Source organism: Castanea sativa, chromosome 7 (genome assembly GCF_040712315.1).
Source record: "Castanea sativa cultivar Marrone di Chiusa Pesio chromosome 7, ASM4071231v1".
Taxonomy (NCBI): Eukaryota; Viridiplantae; Streptophyta; class Magnoliopsida; order Fagales; family Fagaceae; genus Castanea; species Castanea sativa.
Window position 1 is genome coordinate 18,689,506 of NC_134019.1, and position 11,401 is coordinate 18,700,906.

An 11,401-nucleotide genomic window follows, 5' to 3' on the forward strand; every position below is an offset into this window, starting at 1 on the left:
TGCGGAAGACTACATTCATAGGACGATTATCCATCACTCCTTGCCTAAGACCATGTCCATCGTCTCTTTCCAATCGGCGGTCAAGCATAATCTCTAACCATCCCTCTTTATTTCAATAACTTAACTGGATTGTTTGGTCTCTATTTTTTCTTTTTCATTTTTCTTTTTTTTTTTTTTTTCTGCCGCCGACCTGGTGGTGGAGGTGGAAGAGACAGAGAGGCGTGCAATGGAGGATTTTTTTTTTGTGGAGAAATGGTGGGAAAAAAAAAGGCGAAAATCACATTTTTGTCCCTACATTTTTAGGCGATTCCCACTTTGGTCCCTAGATTTTATTTTCACTGCTTTTAGTCCTTATCCTGAAAAACGCTTCTCGTTTTGGTCCCTACCGTTACATGAGAGACCGAAAATGCACATGTGGAAAACAGAGTGCATTGTTGGCACAATAAAAGCTGACGTGACCATTAAAATAATAATAAAAAATGACACGTTAGCATCTAAATTAAAAAAATTAATTTATTAATTTTAACTAACTAAAAAAAATTAAAAACAGAATTAAAAACTAAAAATCATATGAATTGAGATCTAAGTGTGTCTTGAACAAGAACAACAAGAACACATACCCAGATCCAAGAACACAAACCCATAAATTAAAAAAAAAAAATCCAGTAAATCTTTGTCCCTGAGAAAGTTTCTGCTTCGCTTGGTTGGAAGAAAACACAGGATGAAAGATCTAACATTAGCAAACTAAGAAGATGAAAGAAACACAAGAATCACGAAACATAGGAGGCGCAAACACAGGTTGCAAGAAAAAACAAGATGAAAGATCTAATGTTAGCAAACATAGGAGGCGCCGATGATGAAGACGAAGACTTCGTCGAAGCACTAGAATTGCGAAACATATCAAAATTGAAGGAGGAAGAAGTCGTGGTGGTGGCTTCTGATTTGGGGGCGTAGCGAGCGGAGCCAAAGAGATCGCCGAATCTGGAATCGAAATCTTGGGATTTCTGCTGTGGGTTGGCGGTGGTGAAAAGAGAATCGCGATCTTCGAAGGAATTGGAGGAGGAGCGAGGACGCATTGATGATCCTCCAACGATGGAGGTGGATTTGGAACGGCCATTGGAGCCAATTTGCCTTGGGGTTTGAAGCCGAATCGAAGGCTAATAGGCCCTCAAAGTCATTCATTTCGGCCGGAATTTCTGAGCGCAAAATCGGAAGAAGGAAACAAAAATTTTGAAATCTGAGGGATAGGAGAAAGTTTCCCAGGGACAAAGATTTACTGGTTTTTTATTTATTTATTTAATTTATGGGTTTGTGTTCTTGGATCTGGGGGTGTGTTCTTGTTCGAGACACACTTAGATCTCAGTTCATATGATTTTTAGTTTCTAATTCTATTTTTAATTTTTTCATTTAGTTAAAATTAATAAATTAATTTTTTTTAATTTAGATGCTGACGTGGCATTTTTTATTATTATTTTAATGGCCACGTTAGCTTTTATTGTGCCAACAGTGCACTCCGTTTGCCATGTGTGCATTTTTCGTCTCTCATGTAACGGCAGGGACCAAAACGAGAAGCGTTTTTCAAGATAAGGACTAAAAGCGGTGAAAATAAAATCTAGGGACCAAAGTGGGAATCACCTGAAAATATAGGGACGAAAATGTGATTTCCGCAAAAAAAAAAAAAATTAAAGAGAGACGTACAATGTTTTGTGTTTTTTTAGGTTTAGAGATAGGTATGGACTGCAATAAATAATGGATAATTAATGAGATACTGTGGGGATAAAAATGCTTAAATGCACATTTAGGCCTTGGGCCTGGTTTGTTGGTATAAGTCTGTTCAATCAGAGTCTTCGAGGCCCACAGGCCAATTCGCGCTACAGGGGGCAGAGGAATTGTCCGAGGAGGAGTATCTCCTCAGACGGGCCCAATAAAGGCCATGGGACGTGCTAAAGGATTTAGAGACAGAATTCTGGAAAGATCTATTGGGTAAAGGCGTGATCCAAGCACTCGTTAGAAGGAGGCACGTGCAAGAAATATCTGAGGAAAAAAGGTGCTACCACCGCATTAAAGGCCCTGCATCTACCTCCCTAGCCGCATTAATGGAGAAATGACCTTTGAACAGTAATAGTCAGCCTTCCAGCTATTATTTGAAGACTTCAAGAAGGTGGTGGATGGGACAAGTATCTATGAGGAAAATCTGTACTACACGTGGGAGAAAAAGAAGAGAAGAAGGGGGATATAAGAGGACAGGAGAAGTATGAAGAGGGGGCGGAGAAAAAACTTGAAGACCAATTGTAATATTTTGTTTAGAGAAAGAAAGGCAATACAAGTAGTCATCGGCTTACGTCTGAGGAGAGTTTTTTGTCATATTCATCTATTATTTGCATAGATTGCGGCATTCTAGCCTGTTTATCAACTCTCCAATATCCCTAACCTAGATTTCAAACTCATACTCTACAAATTTCATTGTATAAGACTCTTTGGGCCTGGGTCCATCTAGTGATTGGACCGGGTACAAATTGTGCACGTACAATTGGCGTCGTCTGTGGGAATCTAGTGTTGAAGGAATTGGAATATCATGGCAGGCTTAGGTTCGCATCATGCAGAGTCTCAGGGGTCCCAGCGCGAAGATCATTTTGAGCGTCTGAGGGATCGAGAGGGAAATGTGCATATAGTACACCCTAATGCAAGCCATTCGCATGGTGGAAGCAGGGCCACCCATGAGGATGATGCCAAGGCCATGCAGAGGGAGATTGACAACCTTAAGAAAAAGCTACGTCGTGTCAGACGAAGGCGGACTTCACCTCCGTCCAATCCTTCCTCTAGGGGGTCCTAGTGAAACAGTTACAGTTCAAGGTCTAGGACTCCCCCTAGCAAAACCTTCTCTTACAAGAAGGATGAGCTACCAGGTAGTAGGCATAAGAAGTTTCCCTCCAGGGGCTTGGGAAAAGATGCTATGAGCCGGGCGTTGCACCAACTCTCCAAGTCACCCTTCTCACGCAGGATCGAGAAGGGAAAGCTCCCACGGTGGTTCACTCAGCCCACCTTCACCATCTATAATGGCAGGACAGACCCAGTCGAACACATGAGCCATTTTAATCAGAGGATGGCGGTACATTCTCAGAACAAAACCTTGATGTGTAAAGTCTTTCCCTCTAGCCTAAGACCTGTTGCTATGAGATGATTTAACGGACTAAAGCCAGGGTCTGTTGATTCTTTCATGAAACTCACTAGGGCATTCGCGTCTCAATTCATCACATGCAGTAAATTCCCTCGGCCTTTGGACTCATTGTTATCCATGGCCATGAAGGAGGGTGAGACTTTGAAAACATACTCTGACAGATACTGGGAGATGTTTAATGAAATCGATTGTGATTTTGATGAGGTGGAGATTAACACTTTTAAAGTGGGCCTCCCAACTGATCATGACTTAAGGAAATCTCTGACTAAAAAGCCTGTGCGGAGTGTATGTTGGCTCATGGATCGCATTGACGAGTATAAAAGGGTTGAGGAAGACCAACAACAAGGTAAGGGTAAGGCGAAGGTTATCCCTCAAGAGAGGAGGGATTTCAGGTCGGAGAGGTACCATAACAATAAGTCGAGGAGAAATTACTCCAGGCAATCTGCTTCAACTAATCCTCAAGTACTTAATATCGTATTCTAAGAATCGGTGCACCAATTGCTAGAGAAAGTCCGTAAGGAACCCTATTTCAAGTGGCCTAGTAAGATGGCGGGGGACCCTAGGAAACAGAATTAGAACCTTTTTTTCTAGTATCATCAGGATGTAGGTCATATTACCCAGAATTGTCCAACACTTTGGAACCATTTAGAGTAACTTGTTAGTAAGGAAAAATTGAAGTAACACCTATATTAACCCAACGGACAAGGAAATCATTTGGGTTCAAATAATCAGAAGAACAATCCATCTCAGCTGCCTTTAGGAACGATTAATGTCATCTTCACTACACCTGGTAGAACTGGTTCTTGTCCTACAAGAGTGATGGCGGTGTCACATTCTCAAGTCGAGAAGTCTAGTTCGAGGCCGAAGAGGATCAAAGAGAGTACTCCCATTTTGGGATTCTTTGATAAGGATAAGGTTGGGACCATTCAACCACATGACGATGCCCTGGTGGTCACATTGAGGATAGGGAATTATGACGTCAAGAGAGTGCTGGTTGATTAGGGTAGTGGTGCGGATATTATGTACCCTGATTTATTCAAGGGGCTTAAGTTAGAGCCGGAGGATCTCACTCCCTATGATTCGCCGTTGATAAGCTTTGAAGGGAGGGCTGTCATACCAAAGGGACAAATTCGTTTGCCCGTACAGTTGGGCTCGAAAACAATTGATGTAGATTTCATTGTGGTTGATGCATATTCTCCATACACGGCCATCATCGCAAGGCCTTGGCTGCATGCTTTGGGTGTTGTCTCCTCGACTTTACATGTTAAAGTGAATTTTTTCTCGGGTGGATTGATAGAAGAAATTCTTAGGAGCCAATCAGTAGTAAGGCAATGCATATCGGCCGCAGTGCTGGATCAAGCCGAATCAGAATCCTCGACCTCGGCTGTGAAAGACTTATAGCAATTAACAACTTTGGATGCACCCGGTGCAGTGACAGCAGAAGAGGCCACGTGTAAAGAGTTGGAAAGATTTCTCATAAATGATGACCTCGAAAGGTTCTTTCAAGTTAGGATACGGCTACCGCATCAAGAGAAGATGGAATTAGTGATGTTTTTGAAAAGCAATATCGATGTTTTTGCATGGGATCCCTACGAGGCTCCGGGGGTTGACCCAAGTTTCATTTGCCATCATTTGAACGTCAATCCTGTCGTCATTCCCAGGAGGCAACCACCTCGGCGTTCTTCGAAAGAACATGCCGAGGCCATCAAGGAAGAGGTGCTCAAGCTCAAAAGGGCTGGGGCTATTAAAGAAGTTTTCTACCCAGAATGGTTGCCGCACACTATTGTAGTAAAAAAAGAAGAGCGAAAAGTGGAGAGTATGTGTGGACTTCATAGACCTGAACAAAACCTGCCCAAAAGACTCGTTCTCGATACCTTGCATCGATCAGCTAGTGGATGCTACGATTGGACATGCTCGGATGAGTTTTTTAGATGCCTTCCAAAGTTATCACCAAATACCTTTGGCGTTGGGTGATTAGGAGAAGACTGCCTTCATTACTCCTACGGGGAATTATTACTATAAAGTGATGTCATTCGGTCTGAAAAATGCAGGGGCTACTTACCAAAGGACGATGGCCAAGATGTTCAAGTCGCAGCTTGGGAAGACTATTGAGGTATATGTGGATGATATGGTAGTGAAGAGTAAGACAGTACTTATGCATGTGAAAGATTTGGACGACATCTTTCAAACACTTAAGAAGTACAAGCTGCATCTTAACTCCTCTAAGTGCTCTTTCGGGGTGGGCTCTGGAAAGTTCCTAGGCTACATGGTGACTCATAAATGAATAGAGGTAAATCCGGCACAGGTCAAAGCCATTCCAGCCTTGCAACCACCTCAGAATCTGAAGGAACTTCAGAAATTGACCGGGATGACTGCTGCTCTCAACAGGTTTATCTCTCAGTCCACTGATAGGTGTAGACCTTTTTTCCAATTGTTAAATAAGTGGAAAGGATTCCAATGGTCCTAGGAGTGCGCTTTAGCTTTTCAGCAACTTAAGGAATATCTTTCCCGACCACCCATCATGTCTCGGCTGGAGGTCGATGAGATCCTGTTTGCATACCTAGCTGTAGCTATCCATGCAGTCAGCTTGATTCTGATAAGGGACAACGGTGGAGTATAAAGACCGGTTTATTATGTTAGCAAATCTTTGAATGAAGCTGAGGTGCGTTATTTGCCTTTGGAGAAGGTAATTCTGGCCGTAGTCCATGCTACACGAAAGCTTCCTCACTACTTTCAATCCCACACCGTCGTGGTTTTGACTCAACTTCCTCTCAAGTTAGTATTGCGATGTGCTGACTACTCTGGGAGGGTAGCCAAGTGGGGAACTATTCTGGGAGCCTTCGATATCAAATATATACCGCGCACCTTTGTGAAGGGCCAGGTCCTCGCTGATTTGGTGGCAGAGTTCGCTGAACCATCGTTAGAAGAAACTACAAAGGAATTGCATATGGATGAAAAATCAGTTGGCATGATCACATGCAAAGGACCTTCAATTTGGAAAGTGTATGTTGATGGGGCAGCAAATCAGAGAGGATCAGGCGTTGGACTTGTTTTGGTATCCCCTAAGGGAATTACCTTTGAGAAATCCTTGAGATTAGCGTTCTCGGCCACTAATAACGAGGCTAAGTACGAAGCTGTCTTAGTCAGTATGGATATGGTCCAGAGAATAGGGGGAAATTCAGTTCATATGTCCTCAGATTCTCAGTTAGTCGTAGGCCAAGTGTTGGGAACTATAGAGGCTAGGGATTCGAGAATGCAAGAATACCTGACTAAGGTCAAATGTTTACAATCCAAGTTTGATTCTTTCATCCTTACGCATGTTTCTAGAAGTGGAAACACGTATGCAGACTCGTTGGCCACTTTGGAGACGTCCTTGGCTCAATGTCTGCCTAGGATTATCCTTGTCGAAGACTTGCTGAAACCGACTTTAACCACCGCAAGTGCCGTCCGTATCCATCTGATAAGGTTCGGACCTAGCTGGATGGACCCCGTAGTTTCTTTTCTAAAAAGCGATGTTTTGCCCGAGGAGAAGTCTGAAGCAGATAAAATTCATCGAAAGGTACCTCGATTCTGGTTGTTTGAGGATCAGAAGCTGTATAAACGCTCTTTTTTCAGGCCATACCTGCTATGTGTACACCCTGAAGCGACAGAGGCACTTTTGGAAGAATTGCACGAGGGAATTTGTGGAAGTCACACTGGGGGGAGATCCTTAGCCCATAGAGCTCTGACTCAGGGATATTGGTGACCCAATATGCAGAGAGAAGCTCAAGACTACGCAAGAAAATATGACCAATGCTAGAGGTTTGCTCCCAATATTCATCAGCCTAGTGGTGTCCTTAATCCTTTGTCTAGTCCTTGGCCATTCGCTCAATGGGGACTGGATATAGTTGGGCATTTTCCAAGGGCTGTGGGAAACAAAAGGTGGCTGCTCGTGGGAACTGATTACTTCACCAAGTGGGTTGAAGCTAAGCCTTTATCAAATATTAGAAATGTTGACACCAAGAAATTTATCTGGAAGAACATTATCACTAGATTTGGGGTACCTCGTACTATTATTTCAGATAATGGCGTGCAATTTGATAGTAAAGCTTTCAGGAAATATTGTAATGACTTGGACATCACAAATAGATACTCCACTCCAGCTTATCCTCAGGGAAATGGTCAGGCCGAGGCCGTTAACAAAGTTATAGTCAGTGGACTTAAGAAGAGGCTGGATGATGCAAAGGGTAGATGGGTAGAGGAATTGCCACACGTTTTGTGGACATATCGGACTATGCCACGAAGATCCACTGGAGAAACACCCTTTTCCATGACTTACGGGGCTGAGGTGGTGATACCTTTGGAATCTGGGTTTCCCACATTAAGGACGAGTTCTTTCAGCCCGGGAAATAACGATGGCCTCCTGGAGAAAAGCCTGGATCTGGCTGAGGAATGGCGAGAGGCCGCTATGGTCCAACTGGCTTATTATCAGCAGAAGCTCAAACAAGGATATGATGCTCTTGTAAAACTAAGGCCACTAGCGCCTGGGGATTTGGTCTTAAGGGAAGTAATGAGTACTTCCAAGAATCCAGCGTGGGGAAAGTTAGCACCAACTTGGGAAGGACCATACCGAATTATTTCTGTAGCGGGCATATGGTCATATTGTTTAGCTGATCTAGATGAAAAAAATTGTACAACGCCCTTGGAATGTAAATAACCTCCGAAGGTATTACTATTAATGAAAAGCACTTTTTGTTTCTCAATTATCATTAGGTAGCATTTTTGATTCGTTATTGTAAGTATCAAACAGAAACTTGGTCATATTTGGTCCTCGGACCACGTACCTTGTGGAAATTGGTATCTTATTGAATATTAAATAGAACTTTAGTTATGTCGGGTCCTCAGACCTTCTACTTTGGGAAAATTAACATTTCGATCTATTTATTGTAAGTATCAAACAGAAACTTGGTCATGTTTGGTCCTTGGACCACGTACCATGTGAAAATTGATATCTTATGAATGTTAAACAGAACCTTAGTTATGTCGGGTCCTCAGACCTTTTACTTTGAAAAAATTAACATTTCGATCTATTTATTGTAAGTATCAAACAGAAACTTGGTCATGGTTGGTCCTCGGACCACGTACCTTGTGAAAATTGGTATCTTATTGAATGTTAAACAGAACCTTAGTTATATCGGGTCCTCGGACCTTCTACTTTGGGAAAATTAACATTTCAATCTATTTATTGTAAGTATCAAACAGAAACTTGGTCATGTTTGGTCCTCGGACCACGTACCTTGTGAAAATTGGTATCTTATTGAATGTTAAACAGAACCTTAGTTATATCGGGTCCTCAGACCTTCTACTTTGGAAAAATTAACATTTCGATCTATTTATTGTAAGTATCAAACAGAAACTTGGTCATGTTTGGTCCTCAGACCACGTACCTTGTGGAAATTGGTATCTTATTGAATGTTAAACAGAACCTTAGTTATGTCGAGTCCTCGGACCTTCTACTTTGGGAAAATTAACATTTTGATCTATTTATTGTAAGTATCAAATAGAAACTTGGTCATGTTTGGTCCTCGGACCACGTACCTTGTGGAAATTGGTATCTTATTGAATGTTAAACAGAACCTTAGTTACATCGGGTCTTCGGACCTTTCACTTTGGGAAAATTAACATTTTGGTTCATTATGCTAAGCATCAAATAAAAATCAAGTCCTGTTGTTACATGCCTCAATGCGAAATGACGTATTGATAAACCATGGTAAGTTTGACACTTTGCTTTATGTCTTGAACTAAGTGTCGAGTTAAGTTTTAGATTATGTGTTGTCGAATTTTAGATATTATCATCTATGCATGTAATTTACAGTAAGATAAACGAAATTAGCATGTTACTATTGGAAATTGGAAATCAATTGAAAAAACAACCTTTCAAATTGCTCGTTGATTTTGTCAAGAAATACATCGGAAATAAAATTCAGAAATAAGAAGGTTAAAGTAAAAGTTCCGATACAAAAAACTCATTACATATGGAAAAGGGGCCTTAACTGGTCTAGGCCTTAAGCTTTGGTGGAGGGGTCTTGCTTGGACGTGCTGGCACCCCTTTTTGCTTAGTTGTCCTCCTCTGTTTTTTTGAGCTCCACCTCGAAAGAGGTTTGGATTTGTTTTCCTTTGTCCTTCGCCGCTTGTGGAGGAATGTTAGGCTCAGCATCCGTGCCCGGAAGCTTCTCGGCTTCCCCACCTGCTCCTTCTCTTTATCGGAACAAGCAGGTTCCTTAGGAATTGGGGTGGGTTCTTAAATGATGGACGGCTGTGTAGTAGGCGCTATCTCGGGGGCAGGCGTGGCAGGAGGAAGTTCCTCGATCACTTGAATGTCCCGAGGGATCCAAATGTTCTCAGGCTTCCTCAATTCAGAGGTGGTAGGAATTCCTACCACATTCAGAGCTTCTGCCCATACTTGTTGGCAGTATTCCCTACATAGCTCAGCCAACTCCTCTGTCAGTCGATCTTATGTTGCCTCCACCCTTTCATTGTAGGCAGCCTTCTTGACAGAGTCTATGCTTTCCTTGAGGGCATGAACCTCCTTATTCGCTTAAGCAAGCTCCTTCTTTAAATCGGAATTTTCTTGTTGAGCTTTGGACAGGTCCTCATCCTTTTGGCGCAGGAGTTTGCGCTGCCCCTCCACTTGAGTTCTAGTCGTCTTAAGGCTAGCCTCGGCACCGTTTCTCCCCCTTTTTTCATCTGCCAATTGCTTGGTCAAATTCTCATTCTCCGCTAGAGCTTGGCCTAACGCCTTCTCGGTCTCTATTCTGACTTCGCGTTCAGCCGTAGCCTTCTTCCTAGAATCCTCCACCCACTATTCTGAAGCAAAAACTTCTTGTATGGCCTACATAGAAGTGTTGAACAAGTGTACTATTATCGAAGCAAAGATTAAAGTGTGTACAAACAACTATATACTAGAGTATGTTGACAGCAGTAATATGGGGATGATGGAGGACACTCACCAAAGCCAAGTCCCTTTTCAAGGAGAGGAAGAGATGTGGCTGACTCATGTCGTTTAGGGCTTCCATGTCCTTCAGTAGAAGAAGAGGTTACTCCAATGCATTGGCCAGGTGATGAGCATGTCCTTGCTAGAATGCCCTAATGCTGGACTGGCAAGAAATGGGAGCCCCATCTAGCCTCAGCGCCGGAGACTAGTTGGCCTGCATGCGGTGTACCTCGGCCAGGTCACGGCTTTCCCCACTCTCTACTGAAGAGGCACGTCCCTTACCTTTGCCTACCTTCTGCTGTTGTTATTGCTACTTTAGTTTCTTCTGCCTCTCCATATCTAACTCCTCAGCCTCATTTTTCCTCTTCTTTTTAGGCTCCGGAATGGGAATCTTTGGATCAGAGGGAGGAGGGGGTGGTGGCAGAGGAGGAGGGGTCTGTGACTCAACCGCGCCCTTTTTAGAGGCTTTTGTGCCCCTCTTAGACATCAGCTTCCTAAAAGTAGACATGTCGTCTTCCTCGGAGCTAGAGTCGAGTTGTGCTATTATTAAACCCTTTATGCCAGAAGTTTCTGCAGGCACGTGCTCTTCGTCTAAGAGGATGACGAGTCGATCCTCTCAAGGTCTCTCAGCTTCTTTAAGGCAAAACTGTTCAATTTCCTCATCAAGCGATCGTTGCGAAGATGACGGTTCTTCTCAAATGGCTGTCGTCTGGGAATACGCTGAGAGAGGAACTGCAATGATGGGGCGAGAATACAATATGATGGAGGGGTCGTTTAGGAGTTCGTGGTCAGAAAGGAAGCCTCGTTGTGAAATATCTATCCTTTTGCGTCATTGATCTCCTACGGTGATCGCGTTGTCAATCTCTTGGAAATCGTCTGATAAAGGATCATATCCTAATATCAGGTGGGCTGCTCTCACTTGTAGGTCTTCACTAACAAACACTTCGGATCGAAGAACGCGATTGAGGTCTGCAACGCTGCAAAGACTTAGACGCGGCCATACGTGTTGTTTATCTGTGAAAAATATCCAAGGAGACGAGTATGGTTAAATCAGCAATGAATATCAAAGAAAGGTGTAGTAATACGCAATGTAACCAAAAACGGTAAAGTTAATGGGACTAAGTCACAGGTTAGGGAATCTAACTCCTATGGAGTCACACCTGGGTCTCCCCATTTGACTAGGCAGTGAGGACCGTCAGACCAGTTTCCCGAGGCGATAAGATAGTCGTCTTTCATGCCTTTGTTGGATT